Below are 8,092 nucleotides of genomic sequence, written 5' to 3'. Positions count from 1 at the left end.
GCCTTAAAAGACTCTCTAGGTTCAGAGCTGCCACTTACGAAGTAGAATGTTTTCTCTTGAGTTTGCTGTATTATTTGACAGACCTAATGAGGAGAAGTTCTGTGTTTGTGCCTGCTGATTCCTCCTGCTGGTTTAATGGGACAATGCTGATTCAGAAATTGCAGACAAATGCATTATTTTCCCCCCATTTAATTCCTTACAAATACTATTTTAAATCTGAAAGGAGTACAATTTGATATTCCTGAAGGCAAATGGCAGCTACTAACAGAGAATATTGAGGAACACCTTAAATGATTTTCAGTTTTTTTTAGTCTCTTTGGTCTTTTATGCATAAGAAAGCCATTTTCTTCCAGGCTGTATGGTTGTGTTCTATCTAGGCTGGTACTAAAAGGAGATGCTCAAATTCATATGCAAATCAGGTATCTGGATTCAGATCTCTGATATATCATCTTGATGGGCCTTGAATTGCTACGGTTTTAATAACCAAGAAGAATAGGCAGTGGGAGAATTTCTGCTCCACTCAGAGTTTTCAAATGAAGTTCATTTATGTTGTGATCAGAACTCTGAGCATTGCCTATTCCTCCTGCACTTCACTGGGCATTTGAAGAGACAGCTCTTGGAGACAGGATTTATGGATACAAAGATATTTATAGGTGCAAGAACATGATCCCACAGAGCAGCATGAATAATGTGAAAATTACTTGAGGAGCTTGGAACTTGAAGAGTAACATGCCACTGTCCAGGCAGAAGAGCTCAATGGTGGTTTTCATCAGCAACTGTAATAATCATCTTGGAACAGAAATAATTTTTGCTATAAGGGTTAGCTGTGCAATATCCACCTAAGCATCATTAAAGAAAATATGCAATGGACAATGGAAGCAGGAGAAGAACGTACAGCTTCTCTGTGCTAGGGAAGTCCAATTATTACAGAGTTTCAGAATCAGAGCTTCCATAAATTTTGTCTTTGTCTTACATTCCTTTCTGCATGAGGCCTAGTTGCAGTTGGAATGCTAAAATCATGCAATTCTGTGTTTTGTTGGCTTTGGATCTGTTGCATTTCCTAGGTCTTAGCTTTCCTGATCAGTAGCTCAAGCCCCAGAGTTACTGTGCAAAAGGAGGTTGTGGCTACCTTCCCTTACGCTAGGTACTCGTATTCAGGAAAGGAAGCATTATGATGGTTGGGCTATATGACTTTAGTAGTCTTTCCAACATTAATGATTCTGTGATTCTGATGACACAGGATGCACTTGTAATAGGCTCTAGTGATTAGGTTTGCTACAAAGCAATTTAAGTCCCTCACCCTTTATATCTGAGAGGTGGTTCTCCTGTATTTCCTAGGTAGCCAAAGTGGACATCTCAATTAATAGTGTAGATCACCTTTTACAACTCTCTGACTCAAATTTCAAAGATTCTGCCTGTGTTTTGACAGTAAGAAATTTTCTCTTTCTTATTCTCGGGTAATAACTTTATTATTGCTTTATAAGAATAAATCTCAATCAGAAATGTATTACCTGACTTTGCATGAGAATAAGCTGCTAAGTATATTGTGACCTTAGTAGTTCTAATTATGATCCATGTGGAACTAGTCAGTTGCTGTGTTTCTGCGAGTCTAGGGGTTGTCTTTTACATAAAAAAGGAAATTGAGAGTGAGTGGTTTAATAGAAAAGGAAACAGCAATGGAAAGCCCGCAAAGAACAGCAGCTGGATAATTTCTGAGAAAATTGTATCTCTACAGCATAATGCAAAACAAGCCCAACCCATCCTGCCAACTGCTATACACTTGTTTATACACTGTCAAACACATTTGTACACAGTCTTATTCCTATACGTCTCCAATGATTAATCTCTGACTGCTCTCGTGCCCTATGTGCTCCCTCTGTTCTTACTGCAGAGCTGAAATTTCCATGAAAAGAAACCCTCAGAATCATCTTATGTAAATGGAGAAGAGCTTGCACAGTGATTTCAATGCCTGTTTTGGCCACTTGTAACATTTTCCTTGTGGCTCCCAGTATTCTTCAGCCTCAACCGTAATAACTCCTTGTATTACTCCATGGATATTTCACCATGGTGTTAAGCAGGTGGGCTCTGACCCTACAAACTTGGTCAACGTAAGACAGATTTTGGTCCAAAGCTTTGCAGATTCATTATGTTCTTTTCAGTTCATTGATAGAGGAGTGTATGGTTCTCACCATTGAAGGCTAAATTCTTTGTCTAAAAACAACAGATGTAAAGCTATCTGAAACAATTGACTGACTTTTTCCTAACTGTAGCAGAAATGCTAAGTTGCAGCCTGAACCAGTGATTGAACATCTGGTGGGAAGGCAGGGCCAGCCCATGGAGCTCAGCTGCATGCAATAAACCTGAGTGACCAGAAGGGGTAGAGCCAGCATCCATCCTTTCCCAGACCTTATTTAAGGTTGGCAATGGAGAGACAAGGGTTTCTTGGTGGACATTCTTGCTTGCCTGAGGCTTTCTAAAAGTAAGTAGCTTCTTTCCTTTATATCTGTGCCCATGGCTGTTGCATTTGTGCAAATCCTACTAGTTGTAGTCTGGGACCTTGCTTCTGAACTGTCTTTGCTGCGCTTTCCATCACGTTACACAATCACTGTTTCAAAGTCTTCTAGAACCTTGTTCACAACGTGTGCTTTTTGAGTGGAGTATTTTTGCATCTACTGGGGTCATGTAGTATACTCCTTAACAAGTTATCTGTCTTTCACATTCAGAAGTCTGTAGGATAGTTATGGATATCTTGAGTTTATTTTCATTACTGGATACTCACGATGGATTCATGATCACAGAATTGCGGGGGTTGGAAGGGATCTAAAGAGATTGTTCAGTCCAATCCCCTGCTAAAGTAGGTACCTTACAGTAGATTGCACAGGTAGGCATCCAGATGAGTCTTGAATATCTCCGTAGAAGGAGACTTCACATCCTCTCTAGGCAACCTGTTCCAGTGCTCTGAAACACTTACTGTGAAGAAGTACTTCCGTGTGTTTTTATGGTTTGTATGAAGCTGTTTCAGCACCTGAAGTCATCATTTTCTTCTCTTTTACATGAAGCAAAGTCTGTGATATAGAAATGTAGATAAACATGGTGGGCGTAAAGTTGTTACACCCTGTCTGATATTCTGTCTCTGCTCATAGCTTACAGTGGGTGCACAGAAAAGTGTAGTAAGCACAGAAAAGTGCACAGTAAATAATTAAATCCTTACCTGATATTTTTACCTGGCATCTGGCCCAGAGCCTTTCTGAGAAGTCTTATTCCTTTGTAAGAAATAACGAATAATCATTCCTTATTTACAATTTCACTCTTGTTTGTGCTACTTTAATCCTCTGTCATACCACCTCTGGGTTTTGTTTTGTTTTCCCAAGATGAGGAATTCTGGTGGGACTACCCTCTCTTCATATTAATTCAGTATTTCTGATATCGTTAGTTGGACTTGTGCACCTTTTCTATTTCTTCAGTGTATTCTGCCGTGTTAATTTAGGCATGAGAGGACAAGAACTGAATACAAGATTAAAGAAATAAGTGATTGAGCCAGTCAATGACGATTGGACTCTCTCACTGCCATTATTGTTTGTCTGCTCTTACGCCTTCTTTGATGTTGTTTTGTAGATAGAATTATTTTTCTGTAAAGTGAATTACACTGCACTTATTAACATTGAACTTAATATCCCTCTTATACCTTGTAACTCAGTGTTTTCCATCATGATTATATTTGAGTACTCCAGTTAAAACTTTGAACCTCTCAGTTACCCTCTTTTCCAGATCACTTATTATGCTGAACAACATAAATTCATGGGGGAGTTCACTTAAAGCTTTATCCAATATGAAAAATAACCACTTGTTTTCTGTCTTTTGCTTGCCTTTAATCTATGTAAAGGAATATTCCATTTTTATTTTTTGAGGGAATTCATGAAGCTTTTCAGAAATCTAAATAGAATACAGCATCAAGATGACCCAGTCTCTGTTAGCTCCTGGAGCTCTTTCAAGAGTTCTAGTAGTTTTGTGAAGCATTAATTCTCTCTATCTACTACTTCTGTTTTTCATTATGGTCTATATCATCTACGCAAAAACCAATATTTCCCTGTATTCTTGTTTGAGTCCTTCTCAAAAAAATCTCATTTGGTACTTCCTTTTCTCTGGTACTGAAACTAAACAAAGCCTTTGATTATTTGCTGTAATTATTTGGTCAGCAATTGCATTTTGAGTTCCTGTATAGATTTTTATTATAAGAAAGCAAGTGAGTACAAATATAGGTTATGCAAGGCTTGTAGGAAAGATACTTGTATTTTATTAAACCAAAGGATTTATTTGGAAAAAAAAAATCAAATTATCATTTTTCTTTACCTGTCTTGCCTCATTTACCCTTTCAGAAAATTGAGGCTACAGAAATCCTACTTTTATAGCATGGGTGGATTTGCAGAAGACTTAAGTTCTCTTCTGAGTTTTTAAATGATTCTTTTAAACAGGTCTTTTGTTACTGCAAACATTTGGCACTTTAAGTAGCTTTTTGGGCTTATTATTGTCTCTTTATTTTGTTGTTGCTCTTTCAACTTGTACTGGGTCTTGTTTATTATTTAGGATTAAATTATAGTTTATCTTTTTTTTTTTTTCCTTGCATGTACTTTAATTAAACAACTCCAAGAAGCAATTATGTACAGTGACTAATCTGTACCTACATCAGTACTGGGAAATAGATGTCATAAGGATAGAAGACATGGAACAATCATGGAACCTGCACATACCCAAACTCTTTTCCCCACTAGTAGGAGGGGACCTTTTCTACACTGTGTATTGGAAATTGTCCTTGACTTGTTCATTGAGATGGATAGCAGACATATTAAACTGTTTGCTAACAATTGAGAGAAGCTTGTGATCACAGTCCAGAGCTCAAGCCTTTGTCTTATCCTGGTGTAGTCCTCCAGTGCAGACTGTGTCACAGTGCACTATTATATTTACCTTGTCTAGCATGATTGGACTGTTCCATTGTTATTGATTGTCTGCCCTTCAAGCTCTCTGATTGTCTCTAGCACTTCACTCACCTCAATTTGCTCAGATGATTGATAGCACAGCACCAAAAACATACGGCTCTTTTTATCATGGAATGAAATTGCACAGCATTGAAATTCTGTATTATAACAATACTGTTTGTCACCATATGTTCTTTAGCATTAATGTGTAAAAAGAAACAACTTGTCTTATAAGAGATCTGTTTTCCTTTATTAATGTTCCAGTGAACACTTTCCTATCATTAAACTTGCATAACCAAAGTTTCATTTTAAAACAAATATGGGCATTCCCCAGTGCTTCTGCCACTTAATCTACTTTAAAATTGAGGGATTTGAATGGAGATATTTGGACATTTGACTTGATCTGGTTGCCTATCTTGATGTGTGGTCATTACTTGGAGTATTAGTTGCTTTTCTTTGTTTTGTTTTGCTTGTTTTTCAGTACCTTCTATTTTATTGATTTTTTTTTTTTTTAAAGTCATAGGTTTTCTGTGATTTCAGGCCACACAGATATATATCACTCTGAACAATTTACTTTCCCCACTTGGCATGTTTTCCTCGGTTTTCAGTTTAAAATTATCTCATAGCACTTTTAATCTTAAATGTCACCTGCACCGATTCTATTTTGATTAGGTAGATTCATCTTATGTAAACTCTATCTACCTCAAAAATTTACCAGATACCAGTAAATATAATCTCCTTTTCTGTACAAGTTCAATCAATCATGCACTGAACCTTTGCTGTCTGACACAGTATACATGACAAGGACCATTTTGAAAAATGCTTCTATGTCGGACTGCTTTTTTAGTTTCTTGGTTTAAGCTTTCTTTCAGGACCTCTCCAGCTGATCATCTGTTATTCTTGTTCATATGGTTAATTACCATTGAGTGTTTCTCTTCACTGACTATGAAGATGTCTGAATTCCTCATGCTATGTGCCATGTTTTAAACTGTATGTGCTTTTTATAGTAAAATGTTTGTTCATGTTTGTAACTTTTTCATAATACTGCTTAATTTTGTTAGAAATGAAGGAGATCTTTTTCTCCTAAAGGGAGGCTATCTTGCTTAGGACACTCAGCTACTTTTGAACCACCATGATATCTGTTGGTTAACTCTCAGTTATATAACTTATAGCTGTCAGGATACCCTTCTTGAAGGTGATCTTGTCCTGCAGGTGAAGATCAGATCCTCAGATTAGATTCATTCTGCCCTCTAGGGGTATCTAATCTGCTGCCCTGTCCATGATATAGCATGCTGGACAGAGCTTCCATTGAGTGCAAGGCTATGGATGACCTATACAGATATGACAAGATTCATACTGTGTCTAAAGGATCATCTGGCTTCATCCTCATGTTCTCTCTTGGAGGTGAAATCCTCGACTTGTCTATCCTTTCAGCCAAAGTATAAATCATTTTTGGGTTAAAAAGTACTGTCTGACTAGTAAATGGCTTTTTGGTGTCTTATCACTTTGTGACTTTGGGTTTTCTAAGAGAATGAACTTAAGCTTAATTAACTTAATGAACTTTCTGGTCAAGGATCCCATCCCAAGTGGAACTTAGTAGTAGTCTTGTACATGTTGCCATTGAATTTGTGGCTGTCTGCTCACCGTTTTATACATCCATGTATAAAACTGTATATTCACTGTGGCTCTGTTTGCAGAGCAGAGGAAATTCAGGATTTAAGACTCATCCCTCCTACCTGGTCTTTTTAACAAAAGAGTTGTCTTCAACATCTATCCCAAGTTGTTGTTCAAGATTGTTAGTGGATTTCACTTTAGATAGAAAATTAATATGTTATTGCTGATCTATGCACATTCCATGCAAGCTCAAGTCACTCTAGCAGCCTTACTGAAGAAATGTGTTAGTTCCAACCACAGGAGCTTCATGCTCAATTTTTACCAACCGTTGTTCTATTGCAGAAGCACTGCATCTGAAAGGAGATCCTTCATGCTTAGGATACTAAGATCTCATTTGACTTAAATTAAGTGAGAGGCGTTATGCAATATTGCTTGGAGACACACACATTGTGAAAATGCTTTACAAATGTGAAAAGGAGAAAAAGCAATTATGAATGATTGAAGTATAAAGTTCATGGTTATTCACTACCAGTCTTTTCTCCTTTAAAGGCACTGAAAATAAGTGGAATAATTTCTGTCCATAAAGAGTAGAAAAAAAAAAAAGAAGATACATCTTTTTCATGTCTGTGAAAGGAGTGTGAAGAGAAGGACAGTGCAGATGTGACCTTCAGCAACTGCAAAGACAAGTCTCCAGTCTCAAGTTTGTATGCATGTAGTGTGCAGTAATAGGTTTTGCAGCATGTCCTGAAAATTACTGCCAACCAGATTATTCTTCCTTTCTTTGGCTTACTCTGATTTTCTTCTAGTTATCTTCTTTTAAAAATACACTTCCCGCTGCCACTGATTCATAAAAAAAATTGTGGACAATTCTGAATTGCCTGAATTCTGCCTGAACTCTGTTATTTTCAATGGATGAAGGCAAGGTACTTTCAGTGAAGTCCCCAACTCTTCCATTCCAGAGACTGCACAGTCTAGGTAACAGAAAGCTGTAAGAAACTTCACATCCTCCCACTCTGCTAGTTGCCACCACTATTCTTCCTAAGATTAAAAAGATCTAAATACATGTAAAATTACATTGTCTCCATCTCAGTGCATTTTCTTCACTTCTACTGATGCAACGTGATGTTATTTAAATTAAAGCGTGACTTGAATTTTAATCCCTTAACTGTGGTTTTCTTATAAACAGAATTAGCACTTCTGATGCTACTATTTTGTATGGAGACAGCATTACGGGAGTTAGGTTGCATCACTAAGAAGACATTCACAATGCAAACTAATGTTTTATTTAATGACTGTTTGAATTTTCCTTTCAGAAAACATTGTACACAAGGAGGACGGTGAGTTAAAGGGGAGATTTTGAGTACAACTCAGCAGAAGAGAGAACAAATTACATATCTTTTGCTGAAAGATTAGTCTCTCTTCTTGGGAAGTGTTTAAGCAGAACACTGAAAAGTACTTCCTTCCCTCTTCTTCAAAATTGTATGACATCTGATCAGGCACTTAGC

Source organism: Phasianus colchicus, chromosome 1, assembly GCF_987193195.1.
Source record: "Phasianus colchicus chromosome 1, bPhaCol1.hap1.1, whole genome shotgun sequence".
In the NCBI taxonomy this organism is placed as follows: domain Eukaryota; kingdom Metazoa; phylum Chordata; class Aves; order Galliformes; family Phasianidae; genus Phasianus; species Phasianus colchicus.
Note: the sequence above shows the minus strand (reverse complement) of the source record.